We start from the raw sequence: 7,547 nt of genomic DNA on the forward strand, positions 1-7,547 counted from the left end.
GCATAGGAAGTTCTGCAAAAATATACAAAGGAACTTCATAGTAAGGATGGTGGAGCACTGGAACAGGCTGCCCAGGGAGGTTGTGGAGTCTCCGTCTCTGGAGATGTTCAAGACCCACCTTGATGCCTACCTGTGCAACCTGCTGTACGGGGCCTGCTTCGCAGGGGGGCTGGACTCAATGATCTCTGAAGGCCCCTTCCAGTCCCTACAATTGTGTGATATGCTGAAAAGGGGAAAAAAAAATACGTGCAGTGAAAATACCTTTAGGCATACTTGAAAGCATCAAAGCCTGCTTGACTTCTTCCACCCTTCTCTGCTATGCAGTAAGATCTCTTGGAAATGACATAATTACTAGTAGTCTTGCTAAAAAACACTAATTGTTTTGAACAATAAATTGGTAGACATCACATGCTAAATTTAGCACAGTCTGTGATTACACAAAGTGTTTCTACAATATCTATTAACACGTAGAAGCAAATTATCTCCCATACAGCTTCATTTACAAAAAAGAGGGCAGAGAAGGATCAAAGACCTCCAGCTGCAGTTTTCATTTTTCTACAGGGCTAGTTAAAAGAAAGCCACTAAACTCTACTTTTACAGAAAGTGAGACTGCTCCCTGTTTTAATAGGCTGATCAAAGTCAATAACAAAGAAGTATGGGTCGCCTTACGCTGAAAAAAAAAAAAAAAAAAAACAATCCATAATGAAAGATTTGTTTTATAAATCCACGTATATCAGTTACTGTACCAGAACTGTTCCTGATTCAACAACCATTGAAACTGCACTCCACAGATTTTACTCGTGATACTCATATAACTCATACGACTAGAAACTACGCAATAGCCTGATCTAAACCAACTGCTAAAAATACAGTAATTAGATACAGACTAGATACACATTGTTCTCCAATACTGGAATATCACAAGCTTAAGCAGAAGCAGCTGCTCATATGCTACTTTATCCAAAGGATTTATTAGCCAAATTCTAAACAATTTTAAGATTCACATACAGATCCTTTAAAACTATACTAACTGTCCTTTGTCTTCTCAAATGTGTGCTTAGGAAATAAATAACAATCAACAGGCAAGACTTCCACGCTATGTGCTGAATGAACTTTCATCTTTCAGAGCGTAGAGCACAATTAAAGAAAGGAACAAGGTGTTTTCCAACACTGCTCACCCTGCTTTCTCAGAAAGATACTCTCCAATAGCCAATCTGTGCACTTGTTTATGAAAAACAACAACGACAAAACAAAACTCATTATGTGGAACAGAACATTGCTGGGAATAGCTACGAAAACAGATGGAGCAGTATCATAGAACAAAGGTAACAGAAGGATCCAATGAATTCTACTCAATTATTTTTTGTGCGAGGAAAAAAAAAAAATTGTGGAGACCACAATAAGGCGGGGGAACAATTTTTCCAGTCTAGGAAATAAGAGATCTGATGGGGTTCTGTGTGCACCTACATTTTCCCTGACATTTCTAAAAAATTGTTTCAAAAACACTTGATTCTTTCCATAAGAATGATTCAATTTTGAAAAATATTGAGACAATTCAAACTAGAAAGTTAGCTCTTCAAAACTTGATTTAATAATAAACTGTTAACTTATCAGCTTAAACTCTATACTAGGAATTTACAAAAATTATTCACCACTCGCTTTTTTCATAGCATTATTTAATAAAGCAATAAAGAATTTAATTACATAAAACTATGTATCAGTGTTTCAAATTTACATTCCTTTAAAGTTACTCACAGCTGAATATTTTAGAACTCAAAAAGTGAAGACTTTTTGCTCCTTTATACTTAGAAAGTGTTTCAGTTCAAAAAGGATTTCAGTTGCACCTTCTTGCCTTTCACTTGAAAAAAAAGAATCATAGAATTCTGAACAGCTGAGGCGGGAAGGGACCGCTGGAGGTCATCTGGTTCAACCCCCTACTCTAGGCAGGAGGATGCCTATAGCAGATATGCTAAAACAAAACATTTGAAGCCAAATTTCCAGAAAAAGCAAGCTCACCTTCAAATTTACTTTTCAAATGATCTTGAATTCATATTGCCTATTTGGCTATGCATTTAAAATTGGTTAAAACAACAACGTGGAGCTCTTGGAGAGGGTCCAGAGAAGGGCCACTAAGATGATCAGAGGGCTGGAGCACCTCTTCTGTGAAGAACAGTTGAGGGAACTGGGCTTGTTTAGCTTGAAGAAGAGAAGGCTCTGGGGAGACCTCATTGCAGCCCTCTAGTACTTCAGGTGAGCGTATAGGGGAAGGTGAATGGCTGTTTATGAGGGCGGATAGTGATAGAACAAGGGGGAATGGTTTTAAACTGAGATAGCGGAGGTTTAGATTAGATATTAGGAGGAAGTTTTTCACACAGATTTGGTGACGCAGTGGAACAGGTTGCCCAAGGAGGTTGTGGATGCCCCATCCCTGGAGGCATTTGAGGCCAGGCTGGATGTGGCTCTGGGCAGCCTGGTCTGCTGGTTGGCGGCGACCCTGCACATAGCAGGGGGGTGGAAACTAGGTGATCATTGTGGTCCTTTTCAACCCAGGCCATTCTAGCATTCTGTGATGATCAAGAAGCATAAGTTATCTTCAATTTCCTTACCTATAAATAGTTCAAGGTTACAGCCTCTAGGTAAGTGTTCAATCTTAGCTGCGTCACTGCAGTTCATGCAGCACAGCTTCAGCTCCCTATGATGAGCTATACTGTTGTACTTATGAAGACTCTCTTCTTTTTTTATTACATCCTGACCACCTTTGGCATACAAGAGAATATAAAAACATACACATACAAAATTGGTTATGCCTAACATTCACTTTACAGCTTAACTTTATACAAGTTATTCAACCATGCTTAAAGGAACAAGTCTACCACCATGCAAAGGGACATGCTGCACTACCATGGAGTTCTTTGGTCTCTTGGCGTCCGATTTTACCAACTCTACAACTTGCTTGGAATTTACATACGTTCCAAGTGACAATGCCTCATTTCAAACAGCACATTGCATCCAACACAAAGGAACTCTACATGTGCTGCCTTGCAGAAGAAAAACAGAGCTGAAAGACTGACTGCTTACACAACAAACCTGAATTGAATCAGATTGCTTCCAGCATCAACTGAGAAGAGTCAAAATAGGCAATCAGATTAAATAAAACTAACAGAGAATCACCATGGCTTTGTAATAGCTGTACTCAAAGCCACAGCAAGAAGAAAAACTAGCTACAGATAGCAGGATAACTAACAGCTGTGGTGCTTATATGAAAGATCATCTCATTAGATTTCTACAGAATGTCAACGTTGTGACCCAGAGATTCTGAAGTGCTTGCTCAATAAAGCATCCTCAAAACATTTTCCTGAGGATATTTCCAAACTTACAAGAAAAGAAGATGAGGAGGAAACACTGAAGGAAAGGAAATTCATTCTAAAGTTGCAGATAGATATCTATTCTATAGATAATGTGAGATGTACAAGAGCTGCTCCAAAAGTAACACCTCCTGTTTTATGATGTTGGCCCACCAATATTCCATTAAGTTTTGTTGCTGTGTGACAGATGGCAGCAAAGGGGCAGTCTGACAAAATGGCGTCTGACACAGAAGTGCAAATGAAACAAAAGGGTGTCACTGAATTCCTCCATGAAGAAAAATTGGCACCCACTTACACTCATTGATGCTTGGTGAACATTTATGGAAACCAAACAGTGGCTGTGAGCACAGTGAGGCAGTGGGTGGTGCATTTCAGTAGTGGTGACAGCAATGGGAAAGACAAGTAATGTTCCAGATGGCCACGCACAGCTGTCACACCACAAAACGAAGAGCATCTCAATCAGCTCACTTGCATGAATCAACTAATAATGGTGATTATGAAAAAGCAGTGTTTTGTAGCTAAAAATTTACTCTATCAAATAGCATTATTGTGCTCTCTGTATCTGATGTAGTTTCCATGGAAATAAATAGGAGGCATTATTTCCCAAGTGAGTGTTATCTCATTACACGTGTTCACATACACAGGGACGCGCATACCTCCAAACACAATGATTAACATCTACTATATCAAAAGGTATAATTTCTGATGTAGCACAACTGGCATCACAGCCATTGTTAGGTCACCAGTGGTGCAGTAACAGAACAGAACTGAGTCTTTCCATTTAGGACTAAGAGCACAAAAGTTTATTTGGAAAGTGACACCCCTGAACTATAGGTTACTGGTTGATCACACTTAATCCACACAGGCCGGTTGTTCCTACTCTCAGCTGAAATAGTCTTTACAAAAGACAAAGCAAGAATGACTCACAGCCCTAAAAGTTCCCTGGGGGTACAGAAAACCTGCTTGTGGAAAGCACGATGGCAGTAAAATATACTCAACTTCACGTAAGCCAGTGGAAATGCTAGTGGCCTACCATAGCAGTGGGCCAATACAAATAAATAATCAAAGAGATGGCAACACTCCCTGTTGCAGGCATGAGAGTTCCTAAGAAATTTAATTGCCCAGAAGAGAAACAGCTAATCACTTGATTTATTTCTCACTGTAGCTGAATGACACACATCCAACAGCATTCTTTATATCGAAGATCTCTCCTAATAAGCAAAAATTAAAGAAAGCTTCTTTAAAGCAAGTGATTTTCCAGCTTCAGTTCTCACAGGTAAACGAGGGTGCTCATTTTTGGAATGGAACTGCTACCTCAGCCCAGCGAGGGTTCAGAAAAAATTCCACTCAGTCAAATTCAGCCAGGAGCTTCTCCAAGCCGCATAGGGGTTCCTTCAAATTAAGCACAACTGTATGCTGATCAGACAGTAGATAGCTTAGATTGTCTACATTATCTCTGGAAAACAACTAGAAGTTTTGAAACTTTTATCTCCTTTATAGGAGAGAGAAAACATTAAAAGTTTTGGGAAAATGCTTTTTAAAACATCAGTTAGCAAATGTGAAAGTAAGCGTGTCTGCAAGTGGATGTCATATAATTGTATGTCCTCACTAAATATTTAGATATATTACGAGAATTCGTAACTTGTTATAGATTTATTATTTCTGTTAAGAAAACTGTTTTTCCATTCAGCAGGTCCATCCAGCAGCATCTGTGAAGGTGCCAAGAAAACCTCTACATGGGGAGAGGATCAGAGGCATAAGTAAAACTAAAGAGGTGTCCATTTGTCCTCTGACTCATAGCAGAACCTTCACTGAAATCTGTACTTCGCATTACCAATTAAGGCTGACGCATTTGGGATTTCCCTCTCATCCCCTTTTGTTTTTACCCATAAAGTCAGAAATACAATATCAAGCTCGGAAGTGTAATGAAGTTCTATTAAGTACAAACAAAATTCTTAATGCAATTCTTATTTCAGTGCTCACCTATTACTATGCTAAGAAAGAATTTATGTGTGAACTGGATGTTGTTTCTAGAAACCAGACACGCTGGCCACGTTCCAAAAGCAGAGGTTGAGATGCTAGCTCTGAGAAATCTGCTAGCTCTTATCTTTTGTTGTTACAACCACCAGACAGCAAGGTATCAGTCCGATATGCAGAAAAGATTCATTTGTCAACATACTTTAAAAAAAAAAAAACAACAGATTTGGAAGTCCTACTTACATTACTCCTGACAACCACTGTAATGAGACAGAGTATCACACTTCTGCAGAAAGATACTTCACAAAGAAGATTAAAGCAACACCACATTCACCCAGTTTCAGTATTGTTAAACAACTCATAACTTCCTAATCAGAACCTACCAGTTTGCAAGGAAATGACACTGTGTGATACTGAAATCACAATGACAAGATATTTAAGATACAGAGGGATACACTTTACAGATGCCTCGAGAATAGGTACAACACAGTTTATTTTGCATGTTTAAGACGGCTGAGATAACAAAAAAAATACAGCAAAACTGTTTGAAACATATTTATTAATATGACTTGACAGACTGCTCTTACACTCGCCATTTGTGTCGTTTCACTGTACTCAAGTTTATCAGTCACTAGTCTAGAGCACATAATAAAAGGCAAAGAAGCTTGTCTAAGGTTTTTGGTCTGTATATGCCTTGGAATTCTTAAAGCAGAGTAAAAAAAGAAGTTAACAACATGCACTGGCCCAAAACCAAACACTCCAAGACACAGGTTTCCAACTCTGTCAAAATATTTACAATACGCTGTGTAAGCCAGGACTGCTTTTAAATATTTGCATATTCTAAGAAGTTGAAGCAAACCCCATCCACTTAAAGGCTTTTAGTTTGGGGTTTTTTGATTTGGGTTGTTGTTTCTTTTTTGCACATGTGCGATTTTATTTCTTCTTCAGAGCTCATTACTGTGCAGTGCTGCTCACAAGACTCACGCTAGCTATTTGCTAATTGGGGTTGGGTACCTTCTCAAATATTGACACATCCTGTGCAGTAAGTCTCATAGGACTCCAGCAATACACACCACTTCACAATGGCTCAAGCAGAATCACTCACTCCATAGAGCACACACCAAAGCAGAGCCTAGACAAACACCACCAGAGAAATGTTGACTGTTCCCCAGCCCCAAGCAACGCACTTTGACAGAATGGCACACAAAGGGATGACATTTGTTCATGATTACGATTGCAAACTGGGAACCAACCCTGGGATAGGGTTTGGGGAACGGCTGTTTATGAGGGTGGATAGTGATAGGACAAGGGGGAATGGTTTTAAACTGAGACAGGGGAGGCTTAGATTAAATATTAGGAGGAAGTTTTTCACCCAGAGGGTGCTCACGCAGTGGAACAGGTTGCCCAAGGAGGTTGTGGATGCCCCATCCCTGGAGGCATTTGAGGCCAGGCTGGATGTGGCTCTGGGCAGCCTGGTCTGCTGGTTGGTGACCCTGCACATAGCAGGGGGGTTGAAACTACATGATCACTGTGGTCTTTTTCAACCCAGGCCACTCTATGATTCTCAGGACCTCCTGCTCCTACTTTGAGAAAGGCATGCACTGCCACAGAAGCTAATTTGTATCAGTCCTAAAGATTCATAGAAGCATGGAATTCTTGCCTAGCAGCATGGCTGAGCATTTTATCCTCTGTGATTGCTGCAACAAGCACAGAAGTCTCACGTTCTGCCTTTACAGGCTACCAATTTAAGCAATAATAACCTTTAGACCCATTTTAATCACAACCAGGGAAGCACAGAATTAACATAAGGATATCTTTAAGGCAGCAGCTCAGTCAGCTCTGGAGTAAGAAATGGAACCCATATGCTGGACAACAACATGAGAACACTTCTCATGTCTAACCACATTGGGTCCAACAAAGTAAAATGAAGTTTTTGCTGCACAGCTGACTTGTGCAATATGGAAACTATCTCATAAGCCAGTAAGAGATTTTTTTTTTTTTTTAAGAACACTTCAGATCATCCACAAAGATGCATACAGCCAACATCAAGACCATCAATCACAAATGCCATCTGTCAGCTCAATATTAACTACCTCATCCACTTGCTGCACGCTCTTTTTAAAGAAGGGGGAAAAAAAAGAGATCATTTTCTAAACTAAAACTAAACAGTTTGTTTGTCAATCATTAATAAACTATTTCATCACT

At 39.6% G+C, this 7,547-nt stretch overlaps 1 protein-coding gene across 5 annotated transcripts in view; it reads right to left on the bottom strand.

The window, feature by feature from the left end:
- Window positions 1-7,547, bottom strand: part of PACSIN2 (protein kinase C and casein kinase substrate in neurons 2) — a 62,199-nt gene that overhangs the window by 52,675 nt on the left and 1,977 nt on the right. Inside the window, exon 2 of one of the 5 annotated variants that reach the window (XM_085232366.1) lies at window positions 131-223. The exons of the other annotated variants lie outside the window; for them this stretch is intronic. The gene's annotated coding sequence lies outside the window, so the exon portion shown is untranslated. The remainder of the gene's footprint in view (window positions 1-130; window positions 224-7,547) is intronic. 5 annotated transcript variants of the gene reach the window in all.

This window comes from Meleagris gallopavo, chromosome 1 (genome assembly GCF_905368555.1).
Source record: "Meleagris gallopavo chromosome 1, MGAL_WU_HG_1.1, whole genome shotgun sequence".
Lineage (NCBI taxonomy): Eukaryota > Metazoa > Chordata > Aves > Galliformes > Phasianidae > Meleagris > Meleagris gallopavo.